Source organism: Agelaius phoeniceus, chromosome 6 (assembly GCF_051311805.1).
Source record: "Agelaius phoeniceus isolate bAgePho1 chromosome 6, bAgePho1.hap1, whole genome shotgun sequence".
Taxonomy (NCBI): domain Eukaryota; kingdom Metazoa; phylum Chordata; class Aves; order Passeriformes; family Icteridae; genus Agelaius; species Agelaius phoeniceus.
In genome coordinates this window covers 38,406,702-38,419,812 of record NC_135270.1, presented here as the reverse complement: position 1 = coordinate 38,419,812, position 13,111 = coordinate 38,406,702, and the positions used below count along the sequence as shown (strand labels likewise).

Here is a 13,111-nt window from a genome sequence, read left to right as displayed (position 1 = left end):
AGAGCGCTGCCTGAAATAGAAAACTGAATCTCTGGGAAAAGAATTATTTACCACTTCCAGTTTCACTCCTTCAGGAGTTCTGTGTATAAATAAAGGAGTTGTTTTATCCAGTAAAAGAATATAAATACAGAATATTGAAATGAAAATGCAAACCACAGTTCCTGTACTCATGGATAAGAGATGCAGAGGAATTGGCAGTTGCTGGCTGCCACAGATTTTCTTCCGCAGAATGTAGTATATCATCAACATAAGAGAACACTTCCAGGAGATGAGGGCCCTTTTCTCTGTCATCCCAGACTCCCTACCCAGAGGTCAACAGAGAAGTTGGTTGATTCCTGGGTCACAGGAGGAGGTGACAAAAATGTGGTAATAATTGTACTGATACTCATCTCACAAAGATAGAAGACAAGCCCTTTACTTCTGATCTGAGATTGATAATAGAAAGTGAGAGAGAAGAAAATTTGTCATTTTTAAGATTGCAAATCACAAAGTGCATCCAAATTAAAATCCAATTAATGCTAGTAAATCTGTGATGTAAGACTTGAAATTTGTTTCTTTTTTTTTGACCTAATCATTGAAACATCTCCTCTCACCACTATTTCACATTTTGAGCCTAGCCAGTGTGGTGAATCTGAATGAGGAAAGTGATTAGCTGCTGTGTATGGCCATTTCAGTTACAGTTTTCTGACCACCCATGTTTAAAGTAACTATTGCCTAAACTCACACTTAATGCACCTTTCAAGGGCAAACTATTCTATGAATATTTGAATAAGTTCCTAAAGGCAAAGATGCAAAAACAGCATTTCAAACCCACTTTAATTATTTCTTTTTCTTAAAACCTCATTAACTAATGAAGAAATAGCTAAAAGAAATAGGATTAACTTCACAGGAGGGGCAGTATTACTATATTTTGCTCCTTTGAGCTAGGCTTGCATATACATCTCCTTTTTATCATTATCTGTCTCTTTATCATGCAGTTTCAGCTTACTGCAAAACTCAAATCTGTAAATGCTTGGAAAAATGCTGATGGATAACTGGTAAAAATGTGAAAATTTATCTTATCCTGAACGTGCTATGCAAAAATATCATTTTTCTGTTGTTTTTTTCGTAGAAGTCCTTATGCTAATATGTTTGAAGTTGGCATGAACACTTCAGGGAATTTTTAAGCTATATCATATATGTAAATCTTCTTTGTATTTTTCTAAACCTTCATGTCATTTGCAGCTAAATATCAAAATGATTTGTTTTTGAACAACTGTCTATTCAGGCAGTACCTCACTTTTTTTCCGATACTTCATCTGAAATACACTTCAGATGTAGTATTGCCCAAGAGACAGTTCCAAACCTGCTAGGACCACCATATATTAACATCCTTGAATTTCAAGAGACTTTGCTTCCAGATTCAAATTATTTAGCATGTTCCTAATTCCACCATGGATCAAAACATGTTCAAAATTCCCATATGAAATAAAATTTTAGGGGTCAGTGCTCAATTTCATTCTGATTCTATACACTGAGAAAGGTACAGCAAACTACCCATCAGTTCCAGTGCCTGTGTGCCTCTAAAGGATCTGTATTTCCATGCCTGAAATCCCTTTCTATGACAACATCAGTCAAATGCACCAAGTGGGAAAATCTAATTGGTAGTAAAAAACAATTCTAACTGTCATGACCTTGTCTATATTGTGAGTATTGCCACTTTTAACACTGGTTCATTTGAACTGGGATTAGGGGTGATAGGAATTATAGGGTCAATTATCTCCTGTAGCTAAAATTAATCTCTTTATAATTCAATCCCACAGCACTAGTCTATCATACCCTAAAGCAGTATTATGACTTTAATGAAGCTAAATTGCAACAATAAACTGTTTTATGAAGGACAACACTTGGCTCCAGATGTAAATATATAGTAAGAATTAGCTAGGAATTTACTGAAAATAAAAAGTAAACACAGCTCTTCTGTGCGGTTACCTTTATAAATGCTTCCTTCTGAAAAGTTAGTCCTAATCAATCTTTAAACTCTATCTTGTTTCTACTAATGCCATATGAATAGACAGGCACATTTAGATGTCACAGCAAGAGAAGACAGTGATACTGTGTTCTGTCTATTTCAAAAAGGTGGGTGAATACTATACTCCTGATCACAGGATCATCAGAAACTTTGCATGTCAAGAGCTGTACGGATTTCCCCATAAATTCTTCATCCACCTTCTAAATTAAATTAATAACAAGACTCCTTTTTTATGTTGCTGGGAGCTGGACTGGGTTAACTGTCCAGAAATTTCTTTGCTTACAAACTGTTTATTAGTAGGTGTAACTATGATTTTTATGATTCATACTACAGAAGCTCAGGGAAGTCTAATGGTTGAAAGAAGCCATGTGACCTGATCAAGACCAGAATTTTGCTTATTCTGATCTATATTATTGCTTGTAGTGGAACCTAGGATAGGGAGGTGAAGAAAAAGCATTTTGCAAAACCAAAACTTTTAACACTGAGAAATGAAAATAACACATATACTGTAAAGACGTAATGCTGAAGCAAAACAAATACTGTAAAAATATTCTGAACTGCTTAATTGCTTTGTTTAAAGCAAAAAACCTAAATCAACTTTGCCTAACACACTAATATTGGGAAAAAAGTATTTGACTTTTATTTTTAGCTGATTAGAAAACGGATTTGCAAAATATTGTAAGTACATGTAAACACACAAGTTTATGAGTGTGGGAGTGTTAACAAGCCACACTGGTTGGACAAATATATATTTCTTTTCCCTGCCATATGCTCTCTTTAGTCATCTGTTAGTGATATCCTCTTAGATGTGCTCTACTAATGTCTACTCATTATAAACAAGCACATCACAAAGACCTTGATAAAACCTTCCCTCTGTCAATACTTAGGGAAAGTAAAGCCCAGCAATTGAAAAACACATCTGGAACCTGCTCATCATCCTTTAAAGCTAAATCTCACCTCTGAAGATGGAAATACTTCCTTTGTCAAAAGATATCTTTAAATATTAGATCCATTTTTTCACATACATGTGATGTCAGAGTAAGGACATGCATTACCAGAGGCTATAAAAACCTGCAAGCATGAAAAATCTGTGAATTTCACCTTTCTAATATCTCTGTGTGCTTCAGAATTTAAATTTGAAACAAATTTCTAAACTACTTCTTTTGTTCTCTGTAAAATTGATTATGCCAATTTATTGTGTGTGTGAAACCACAGCACTGGCAGAAGCTGTCCCTCCAGCTCATTTAATGAGACATTATATTTGAAGTCTTAAAATTATTGTGTAGAATAATTTTTTTGGAAAACAATAACATATGAAAACATCCAAATGTATTTAGTGTGTGCACCTAGGTATTTAGCTATTTTATAAACAATTCACACACACATTTATTCCCTTTTACAGAAACAACTGTTTCTGAAGCATTATATATATTTGTTTTGGTCTCTCAAATATGTTAGTTTATACTTCCAAAATCAACACCTAAATCTTTAAAACACAACCAATTTAAACTGATGAAACTGGCCAAAGAAATATCTTACAAACTATACCCATAGTCTCTCATTTTTCCTTCAAAGAGTTGTGTGCTCCTTCACTCACTGATCTCACTGACACACATCCATGCATCTCAAAACCTGTCTGTGACACCAGTGAGACAAATGTTTTTACACTCTGCAAGGTAATGATTTCCTGCATGGTTTCAGGTGATTTCTAAAGTAAGAGTGAGTATTTGGAAGCAGAATTTCCTCTGGACTATGAGGAAAACAGAGCCCAGTGTCGCATTGGGAGTTTATACAATGACATCTGAAAGTTTCTCCTTTTCTGAGATAAAAACCATTTCTATCAACCTGAACTCCAGTATAGGTTTCTTTATTTACCACACTTCTCTTTCTTCCTGCCCATGTCACACTGTAATCACTACAACATTTCTACTTACTTATGTTTTCTCATGGTCAGAAATTGTTTCTGTGGTTCCTCAGCCCCATCCTCACTGAGTTCAAAGCCTGCTCTCCCAGCCTTCATGAAAGCTTTGGGAGAAGACATCATTGGCTTATACTTATCACTCAGCAGTAGCTGGGAAATGAGAGGTCCAGTAAGGCTTTGTGTCTGCAGGTCCTGTAATACTTCATTATCCCCTTCTCAGACTTACTGCATTTCTACAACCACTACAGTATTACTAATAGGAGATCCCATGGAGCATGACATTTTGGTGTTGAAAAGGAATAAGCCACTACAACTGTAATATGTTGGATCATCCCACATGTGCAGCAAGTCTGAGGTGTCCCAAATGCATCCAACTTGCTGTACAAAGGCCAATCAAGTCTCTATTGTGCATACTTAGCTTAACACACAGAGGACACCTTGGGCTTGCCATGTGCACTGTACATGAGGGGTTTCATCCATTGTGTAAAGTTTGTAGATGTATGTTCCTGTTGAATCGATGCTAGATTTGCTATCTCTTTTAATCTATGAAATAACCATGTTATCATTTTCCCTTGTTAACATCAGTCATCTCCAACCTCATAAGCATCATCTATCTTTTCTCTTGGACAACATAACCAAATAACCTGTCTACTTACAGTAATTGTTCTCAACACTTACTTGATTCAAAAATTTGTTACTTCAGTTTTAGCCTTGAAAAAATGCTTGATGCTGAAAACCCTATATTTCTGGGGTCTTTTTTCAACTACAGTAGTCCATTTAATAAAGAGCATTGTGTCTACACACCAACCTTGTCCTATTATATCAAGGCTGCACCAGAACAAAGAAAAGTAATACTTAGTGCAGCTGTCACTGTTACATTCAGAACCATGGTGGATGAAAATAAGACAAGGCAATATAGTCTATGACTCCTGAGAAACAGCTTTGCAGTCAGTCTTGATTGAGTTAGGCAATGAATGCCACTGTTCAGAGCTGTGGTCTTGAGCACCCATTCAAAGAATACGAGTTGGATTTCAAGGAGGGGGAACATTATTCCTAACACATACATAGTTTCAAGGTCAATAGCCTCTTTCCCATCTACAAGTACATTTTAAATCCCTTCAAATACACCTGCAGAAGACAGTCTGAAGATGGAAATGGTATTTACATTTAAACAGCATATTTGGTCTCAGGACGTATTTTATTGCTAAAAAGTCAATACTAGTTTTTGGAGACACTTTAGGCTTTTCCCATATTTCCTCTGTTATCACTCTCTCAAATAATAAGATTCAAAAGCTATTCTACTGCTTAAAATAGTCACAGGCAGAATTCAGGCTAATCCTAAGGGTATAAAAAAAGGTATCCTTATGAGACCTCAAACTTATTGGTGCTTAAAGACAAGCATCATGTGAGAAACAACCCAGTGTGGTAGGCTCAGTTCAAAGCACTTTCTCAATCCCTAAAATGACCTGAGTAGAATATTTTTGATTGCATATGGGGAATCTTGAGATCGGCAGCAAGCACAATAGCCACAGTCACTTTCATTCAAGTACACTACAGAGAACAGATCTCTTCTGTGCTGAAGTTGCTGTTTTGAGCACACATGCAACAAACTGCTTGTTTCTCAACATCAGGATGTGGAAGGTTTATCTCCCACTTACCTCTGTCTGGATAATGAACTAAAGAGAAGGTAATGGGGACAGCTTTCTAACTCTCCAAAAAAGAGTGAAGGTAAAACAAGAACATGAGATTGCCCAGATTACACTGGTTAGGTTAAGGCTATCTTAAGAATGCTTTGTGAGAATAATGGAAGACTGTTGCGTGATAAACAACTCCTAAAGCTGTCATTCAAAGAACAAAACAAAAGCATTTTAAAGAGTGCACAAATGCTTTTCAAGAGTTATCAAATCTTAACAGACTGGGAAATGATCAGAGGTTCCTCAAGTACTTATGGATCCTTTAGATTAACATTATTAGATCCTACATTTATGGTTTTTCATTCTGCTATATGACACATGTACATTTTTTAAATTTATATATTATTTTATTTGGGATATTAGATAAGCAGTTACTCTTCAGCATACAGTAGAGTGTTCTGGGCTGTATATGGGCACATATCTGTCTGTATTGCCATGATGGCTCTCATGTCAGAATTCTGAGGTCCAGTCTTGCACTGGTGTACATTGCAGTAGTAGAAGTTGCACAATCAAGTCTGTCCTTTCAAAAGCACCTTTGTATTGTAAAATACGTTAATGATAGGACATCCTTTCCTGCGTTGTGATTTTTAATTAGTTACAATGGATTAGCAAGCTGCTTTTCCCTAAACAAAAGATGTTGTAGAGCTGACACTCCTGAAATCAGCTTTATAATATAGACTCAAGAAATATTGTGTTGAGTTAATAATTATATTTTTTCAGTTCAGCACATTATCATTTTTCAGTTATTTTGCTTTATGTCACTGCAAAGTTTTCTATTTTCATATTATGCCCCTGCAATAAGAACTCCAAATTTTCCACTTTTAAACAGCATCCTTTAAATATATGCAGTATTATTAATTTAAATTATTAGGTTTAATTTTAGTACCTTTGAACCTTTAATAGATATCTTATTAAAAACTCTATCAACACTGTATTGTCTTTTCATAATGCAAAACTTAAAAGCATTTGAAGATCAACATTAAAAAAATGGAAAAAAAAAGAAACTAAATGAAATCAACACACAGCAACCTGAAAAAGTAGCCATAAAAATTGGGTTTATAACTGAATACTTTTTGAAGTAATTGGCACAAAGACTGTTCTAGTGCAGATTGCTGCAAGAGCGCTCTTGGCAAGAACATCATAAGCACTAGCAAAACTTTAATATGCTCACACAGCCAAATACAAACTGACACCAGGAACCCATGTGTGGCAACAAACAGGAAAAAAATAGAGTATCTCAATTTAATACAAACCTACACACAAAGAGATCAATTTTTACAATTCGTGGTTTAGCATACAATACAGCTGTCCTCAGAGTGAATATAGAGTAGCTATACATAAGAAATTAGAATTATCAATTCGGGGGAATTTCTCAAGAGTCCTTTTGATATGTAATACAGCAAATATAATGACTTAGAAACCAGACATCAATGCATTAAATGAGATCAGGTTGAGATCTATTTAGAAAAGACAGGTTTAAGCTGGAAAAAGAATCTCTTTGATATGACCTCCAGAGCAGACCATTTGCAGAAGGATTCAAGATGAGCAGATTTACCCTTGCATATCTGTTTGCTTCACAGCTGCTTTAAAATATAAACTCTAAAATTTTTAATATTGAGTTACTGCAAAATTAAGTGTGTGTAGTAAAAAAGATTAAGAACCTGGGATTTTCTTGCACTTCTTGTAAATGTTATAATGGATTTTGTTGAACTCAGAGGAAAAAATGAAACATACTTAATTTAAAACCAAGCTAACATAATTATTTATATAGGATTTCTTATAGAATCTGGCTACTGCTGGTCAAGCTAGGAATCTGAAATGTCTCAGAATTTTCAGTAGTCTGCATCCCTAATTTGTGGTCAATACTTATTTAACCCTGAAACTCAAAAGATCAGTTCACTTCAACAGATTTGCCACTTCAAATCCCTTGGTGTTCAAATATGTTGCATTTTTTTTTCTTCATGGAATGTTTGAAGTTCCCTTTAAAAATAATGCCTTGAGGATATTTTTTCCTTAATACTGTTTAAAAAAAGTTTAAAGTATTTAGCTATTGAAGTGTGCAGGGTTCCAGTAAAGGAATAGTTGTCCCTGCCCATGAGCAAACTCTCTTGAAATTCACTACTCCAGAATTCTGTTGCTTTTGCCAGCAGTGAAATTTAAACCTAAAAAAGGACTTTTGTTGCATTGGTTCCAATGCAATTTATCAGAGTATTGGGAGATGGGCGAAAATGGCTGCATCCTTCTGAAACAGAAAGGGTGAAAATGTTGCTTAAAAAAGTTAGTTTCAGCTCTGTATGTTAGGGCAACCAAATCTTGTTACACTAAAGACAGCTGAAATTAAGTATACTTCAAATGTAGTTTCTTTATTTCTTTCTTTGCAGGGAGAAATAAAGAGATTCTTTTAGGGTTTTTTTTCCTACTGTTTTGTTTGATGTAGTTCTTAGCAGCCCAACAATTACCTTAGGTGATTCTCTGCAAGGACTTGATAAGTGAGAAAGGACTAGATAAAACAAAATATCTGATATTAATGTATTTTCCCACACACAGAGAAAAAGATATAGAAAATGCTGTTGTCTGTAAAGACAGAAATGGATTCCCCAAGTCACCCTTGATTAAGACAGGAATGTTTATGTTCTGCTCAAGCTCTCCACCTGTGGTGGCAGCCCCAGAGCTCATTCTGAAGTTAATAAAAAAAATTACATTTACTCTTCCTACTTTTGTGGCTAAATGGGTAGAAATATATGGGTGAGTTTTGCACACAGTAAAGCAGGGACACACAATGGAAAAGGATGAGGACTATTATTTGAATGTCTTTAATGCTAAGGTTCCTCTGCTTATGCTGATGGTGTCTGGTGTATGCTCCCACAGAATACCACAACTGTGACAAAAGCAAGAGTGGAGTAGGCAAAAAAAAAAAATTAATTTCCATACTTTATTAATATGCTTTCACTTTCCTCACATCAATGACACTTATATGAATCTAAATGTAAAATTTTCAGCATAAAGGGGAAAATAGACAGTAAGGAATATCAGCTGATTTTATAAAAATTACGACTGCAAATTTCAGAAAAGATTCTGCAGGTAAATAATAATGCTTCCACATCCAGATGATGAAAATGAATGATCATAAGAGGAGAGGAAAAATTCTTCTGGTATGTCTGCCAAGATCTAATGTCAGTAGTTCTCTAATTGTTCTCAGTGTTAATTTGAACAGTTTTATATACACTTCACATGGTTCTGATAAAGAAAGTAGCATTGAAACTGCAAACCCCAAGCCCAAAAATGGCTTTACAGAGACCGTAGGAGAAGGCTGGGGCACACCATGACAGCCCTTCCAGAGGAGCAGCCACATGCACTGTCATTAGTAGACCAAGTCCATCCATACAAGGGATTAGATTTCTCTTTGAAAAAAAAACCTTTATCCATTTGGAGATGGATGGTCTTTGCAAAGCTCTGACCTTCTCCTTGACAGCTACAAATGGACCACTATCTATGATTTGTTTCTATAATCCACTTAATGCAGCAAGCTAGATTATAGATAGCAATTTATTTGTAAAAATCATAATAAACCACTATTGTTTTAAATGCAAAACATGGATAAATGGGGAGGAAGAACTGATGAGACAAGGTTCGTGTTCTTGAATCTACACCAAAGAATTATGGCAGACTCTTGCTTTATCTGCATTGGAATCAATTTAGTAATTTTTAATTCACTGATTTTCTGTTGTTTGCTTAACATTTATTAATTGATTGTCATTCTCATGCAATTAATTCAAAAGTTGGCAAGTTTAACATGCAGAGATTAATTTTCTTTTACTAACCCACTACTCAGAACACTTTTTTTTGGAAAAACAGGTTACCAAGAAATTACCTCTACATCAATCATATTTATAAATGAAATACAGTAGGGGTGTTGTATGCCATCTGTCAATCCACACTGAACCTTTACTTATAATTGGCTAAGTTTTTCTATGTAATTCAATAAAATAACCAAAAAAAATAGGACAGCTCTGTCTTTCACACACTGCAGTCCCAACCAAAAGTCAGCTTGAACACCTAGGACTTCTCTCTGCAAGGCTGGGAATCTCTCATTTAAGAGTATCAATCTTAGGTCATAGAGAAATAAATGGTATGCCTGCCCCATCATCCAGTGGTCACAGGATCTGCACCTTTACAACAACCTACAGGTTCCTCAGCTTCAAGTGTTTCTCATCTGGAATGAGAGCCACTCACTTGCCCTTCATGTCACACTCATTTATGATGGCTGAAATGTTTATTCAGGAGGGAGGAGAGATAATGAGCAAGGTTTCTTTGCTCTTAGTTACCAGGGGCTATTCACAAGATTTTGTACTCACTTGCTGTGTACCTCATTGCAACACAAACCAGCGGAGTGAAAGGAAAAATAGCATTCCTTACTCTCATTATTTTATTATGGCTTTTGCCATACTTGGTGTTTAACTGGAAGCCCCACTTTCTGTGTCTTTTTTTGCTCTGTGTGTCACTTAGGCTGCTGCTGTAAAGTGGACAAATTGACAAAATAGACTTTTTTATAGAGAGAGGCAAGGAATACATCTTAGACAACAAATATCTTTGTAGCCTATATAAGAGTAGAATAGACTCAAGCATTTTGATCTCAAAATGAGGATTTAATATCTCTCGCAGACTGCACAAAGGTCCAGAAAAATATGCAGTTAGGTACAAGAAGACACACAGAATGAATTCAGCATGCAATGCAGACTGTAAGATACATGAGCGTGCAAGCTGTGATGCATGGAAGTGCTGCAGGGCTTGTAGGAACCTAACCCAGACATTTATTTATTTTTGCACAGAAAATAAAATGTGACCTTTATTCTCTCTCCTGTAATGTTGGTTAGAAAGCTCTGTGGAAGAAAACGAATCTTTTCTGCATTTGAACTGGAATCTGAAGTTAGCTCTTCGTGTAACAACTGAGGGTAGAACATATATGCACATTCATCTGTACTTTAATTTCATGTGCATCCCACTGGTTTAGTGGGACTAGACCTATGATCTATTTGTAAAATAAGACTTGAAATGATCTAAAAGACTGTGAAAAATTACACAGTATTTAACAAATCAAGGTCAGTCAGTTTCCTATAGAAAACCTTAGAACAGCATCTTTTAGATGGATTTTAAAACTTTCCTATGGAAATTTTTACCAAATACATTAATTCTCTGTTAAAATCTATGGAATCATTAATATCTTGTTAGTTTGGGAGAAATTTTCAGTAAAGAAAAGGAAATAGGCTAGAAACATATGTAAATTTTGAAGATTTTGGTATACTTTGACCTGTTGAGTCATTAGAAGCTCACTGCACAATGATCTCCACCCCTATGAAATTCAGTTGTGCCTGGTATTACTTTGACCATGTAAAACAGGATTTGGCTTATTATCCTGTTTAAGTCACTTTTAGTATAATTTCTCCACTTTCATCTTCTTATGTGGAGCACCTTCCTTGAATCTCAGGTGAAATCCCCAGGACACCTCATACAAACATGTACTTTGGATAATTGACTGTCTGGTTTAGCAGCTAAATTTAAAGCACGCCAGGGCTATGGCACTCTATATTTTGTTGGATACATTTTTTGGCTTTGTGGGGTATTCACTGCATGATTTGATAAAAACTGAGGCTAAATGAACTCTACAATTTGTATTCCTACAGGCACAAGTTTATTGGCTTGGGTTTTTTTTGCCTTGGCTCTGTCTGTAAGGTTCATTACTTACAGTTACTGCAGAATCAATTTGAAATGGCCAAAATCAGTGATGGAATTTATAGCACAATAAACGTACTGCCATACAAGTGCTGCTACACATGAAAGGGCTTCGGAATATTTTCAGCAATCCTTCTACACACCAGAGTGTTCTGTTTTTATCAATTTAACAGAATCACCACAGGTATATTCTAAGAGGTGTAATCCTGACAGCTACACAGCAGATTTTCTCTGAGGCAGATATTTTTACAGGAAAACAATATTATTGATAAAATCTTAGCATATCAGAACACAAAAAGGAAACTGCACACATCTTTTTCTTTCTCCACATCAGGCATTTGCAGTTCCATTTCACTCACACGAAAAACCGCCCTGAACCAGAAAGAGTTTATGAAGGAAACATTTTCACTCTCCTTGAGATATATATTAATTAATTATCAGCACTATGGCATGTGGAAAGTGTGGAGGGCATTTGTAGCTAAAACATAAAGTATAGCATCAGCAGTTCCCTGTTTCTAAAGTCTATAAAGATTTACATTTCTACTTAGTACATTTTTCTTTCCAAGTGTCTCTATTATAGACATCTCATATTTTACATCATTTTAAAGCACAGAAAGTTTTAACTTTAGAATGATGCATTGTGCAAAAAAGACAGAAAAGACAGATGGCAGGCTGTCCTCCCCAAAACTCAATTTCATAATATGCATGTGATTGCTAATAGGCAGGCACTAAAAAACAATTTTCCTTGACGGAGAAGAGCTGATAAATTGTCAGCATAAACTTTGTGGTTGCTCCAGTGATCTAAAGCTCTTGTGTGAGCTTTGTACCATCAAAGTCTGCATCTTCCAACCATATAAAAATTTATGAATGCATATGACTATAAAGTGACTGAAAACAACCCATAATGCCTGTTTGGGTGTTGAGAATCAGCTCCTTGCTTCTTCAGGAAAAGCTGTGTCCAGTGCCCCATTCCTAAGCCTGGACATATGAGTGTGGGAGATGCAGGCTGGACCCAGAGATTCCCTGTGAGCTGAGTGAAACAGGGCTCTGCATTTAGCTATCTGCTAAGCACAGTGCTATGTCTGGTGCTGGACTGAATTAACCAACATGGTCTTTGGAACAGTGCAAAAGGTCACAAGAACTGAAGGCCGCTGATTATTAGGAAGAAATTATTTCTGAGCACTTCAGCAAGGAGAAATGAAGGAAAAATCTAATGAGATAACAATTTCCAAGAAGAGAAATATTTATCTAATACCTCAGACCTTCCAAAATATGTCAAAAGTGAAAGGGACCACTGAGTTCACATGAAATAAAATGAGCATTCTGCTCTTGCACAACAAATTCTTGGGGAAAATGTCCAAATTATTTGTGCTCAAAATGAGGCTTGCTTACATTGGTAGTGCAGAGTTAATTTCAGATTTAATATTTCACTGTAACTGGTATCTACTAATTTTGATTTTTAAAAGGCTTATCACTATTAAATATTTTCATGCCTCTAAGAATTCAGATCTTATTTCTGAGAATAACTGAGAAGCAGCAACGCAACAGCAGATGAGCTGTGACTGTTATATTATCAACATATTTGCCTGGAAGAAAATGATGTGATGATCCCACCACATATTTAATTGCAAAATTTCCTTGAGTTTGATTCTGAGAAGACTGAAACATTTTAAACAGGTTTTTCTTGCCACACAGAGGAGACTTGTGCTATTTGCAAGTATGTGACCAACTCTGTAAAATGAAGCCATGGGAAGA

At 35.6% G+C, this 13,111-nt stretch overlaps 1 protein-coding gene across 5 annotated transcripts in view; it reads right to left on the bottom strand.

Annotated features, from left to right (window-relative positions):
- NPAS3 (neuronal PAS domain protein 3) overlaps positions 1-13,111 on the bottom strand; it is a 595,107-nt gene that overhangs the window by 31,747 nt on the left and 550,249 nt on the right. The window lies entirely within an intron of this gene.